Raw genomic sequence first — 2,886 nt, forward strand, 5'->3', positions numbered from 1 at the left:
TTGATGACAATTCTTCACTAACCTGCATTCAAAATATTTTTCTTGAAAAAGAAGAATCAGAAAGATATTCCAAGCAAAACATTGATTTTTAGAGAGTCACATTCAAGATTGAGTAATACACACAAATCACATAGAAAGATTAAATTAGAAACTGAATATAAAGAAAGAATAGAAAGGTTCCATTTGTTTTTGTTGAAAGAAAAAATTATATTACAATTACCATCGATGCGACATAACCCATTTCTTCAAATCATCATATTTGGATCGTGAATGCTTCAACTATATGAAAACTTTTGAATCACAATATATTCAAATCCTTTTTAAATGTAAGATTTTATATAACACAAAAGACACAAAAGATTGACATTTTTATAGTAAACTTTTCACTAAATGCTAATTAAACATAATATAAGTTATAAACTTTTGAATGTTAAATCATAATTAAGAAAACTTTTGAGTTGCATTAGTTAAAAAATGGGGTTTCAAATGAATGTGGTTTGAGAAAGTTAAAAAAATGGATTTCAAATGTATGAGATTCAAAAAAAATGATAGCTTTATAAGTATGTATGATGTATGATTGCGTATTAAAACTCAAAGATATCAACTTATTCATCATTCAATTTACATTGCATAGAATAAATTACATCAATTTTCATATGTTTTTTTCACACTGTAATCTAAATTTAGAACCCTGATAATATTCTTTTATGAAATAGATACATAAAATATATCTTTTTTTATAAACTACAAGCATATAAAATATATCATTATTATCTGGATTTGAAGTTATCTTGGAAAGGCCATTTCTTTAACAAAAGAATAGAAATTAATAATGGGCTGGGGAATTGCACAAGTGAAATTACTTCCTTCAAGATGACAAGGTTGGGATACTTTGCTCATTCCTAAAGAAATTATTAGGATCAACGCTCGTCTTCACCATCGTTAACCTGTTGTAATTCGTCTCTTTGAAATACTTGTGCCCATAAATCATCCCTTCCGCGTAAGCATTCTTGCCATGGCTGTTGACACCAATGTCCAAATCCCTGTAGTTCAGAAATGCTGCCCTAGGATTCTTAGAAACAAATGGAGTCATGTAATCATACATCATCCTTGTGAAATTCACGTATCGTTTGGCTGCTTCAACGCCAAGTTCTTCCCAGTTTACTTCATATTGAATCTTCGCTATGTTTCCTGATCGATGCGGGAAAGGCTTTGCAAATTCCGAAATTTCACTCATTCTTCCACCATATGGGTTGAAATCCAACAGTTGGTTTTCAAGTTCTTTCATCTTTTCAAATATGAATTCGAATCCTTGTTTTGAAATAGGTTCTTTCACATAATCAGATTTGATCTTTAATGGGTTGAGTTTTTCACCTGTACGGCTTAGAAGAGCAGTAGTTGGAGTACCGATGGAGAAGTTTCTGTAGAAAAGCACAGACTCAATCCAACTCATTTCAATACAGTCCGACTTTTTCAACCCTAATTTTGGAAAATCCTTGTTCATGAGTGTAACAAGTGCTGCCGACTTTCCTAGGTACAATGTTGGAAATGTTGCACGAATAATCTTTTTCCCATTTCTGTTGTTTATGACGTCAAAAGTCATTCGAACGAAAACGTCATTATCGAGTTTATCGGCAACTTGTATCCACCGGTGGGCGATGGTGCTGAGGTTCTGCTGTGATGTTCTTTGGATGTTAAAGACTGTCACAACGGGAGGAACACGAACCAGTTTGATCTTGTATGCTAGAATCACACCAAAGCTGACACCACCACCACCTGTGATTGCCCAAAAAAGTTCTTCACCCATGGACTTCCGATTCAGAAGCTTGCCATTCACATCGGTTAACTGAGCATCAACAATATTATCGACGGCGAGGCCATATTTTCTCATCAAGTTACCATATCCTCCACCACTAAAATGGCCACCAACTCCAACAGTAGGGCAAATTCCAGCGGGAAAAGCATGCGTGTTGCTTTTCTCAGCAATTCGATAGTAGACTTCACCAAGAGTCGCACCAGCTTGGACCCATGCAGTTTCATCTTCAATACTTATATTTACGGAGCATAACTTGAACATGTCAACAACGAAGAAGGGTTGGTTTGAATTGGTCACATAGGAAAGCCCTTCATAATCATGGCCTCCGCTTCTGGTTTTCATTAGCAGGCGGTGTGTTTTGGCGCACACAATAGCTGCTTGAATGTGTGAAGGATGTAAGGCAGTGATGATTAGAATGGGTTTGGGAGTCGTGGATTCATTGAAGCGAAGGTTACGGATGTAAGCTTGAAAGACAGAGGGAAAAGAGGAGTTACGGGAGGTGTAAAGTTGTTCATTGATCGGAAAAGAAGGGTCGGCTCGGTTGTTTAGACATCGAGTGAAGCGATATGTAATGGAACTGGAAGTTGCTGAGGATTGGGAAGAGAGCAAGACAAGGAGGAATGAAAAAATGAGGTTGAAAAAAGAGATGATTGCCATTTGTTGTGATATGGTATGCATGGTTTGAGGTTGATACATGCAATTAATTTATATACATAAACCAAAGTCATCTTTCCAATCGGGCGGGCCATCATAAATGTTCAATTAAACCTACAACCAAACTGATCAATTAATTAAGTCTTCAATTTTTGGAATTTGAGTTTAATGAAAACATGATTTCTTATATCGATTCAAAAGTTGTGGGTTAGAATCAAACAGTATATTGATATTAATTATACTATAATTAAATGTAAAATCATTTTCATTTTCATTAATCGTCTTATGATAATTTAATACATCATTTAATACTTCGAAAATTAGCAAGTTTGATGGCCTAATTTAAACAACATTATTACTATTTGTTGCAACGGCGGATCCAAATCAAAGTAAAGGGGTATCGCCGACTAGTAAAG

At 34.9% G+C, this 2,886-nt stretch overlaps 1 pseudogene; it reads right to left on the bottom strand.

Annotated features, from left to right (window-relative positions):
• Positions 1-706: 706 nt before the first annotated feature.
• On the bottom strand, positions 707-2,475 carry LOC145163053 (berberine bridge enzyme-like 8 pseudogene; annotated as a pseudogene).
• Positions 2,476-2,886: the final 411 nt, after the last annotated feature.

Source organism: Lactuca virosa, chromosome 3 (assembly GCF_052849685.1).
Source record: "Lactuca virosa cultivar CGN04683 chromosome 3, Lactuca_virosa_CGN04683_v6, whole genome shotgun sequence".
Classification (NCBI taxonomy): domain Eukaryota; kingdom Viridiplantae; phylum Streptophyta; class Magnoliopsida; order Asterales; family Asteraceae; genus Lactuca; species Lactuca virosa.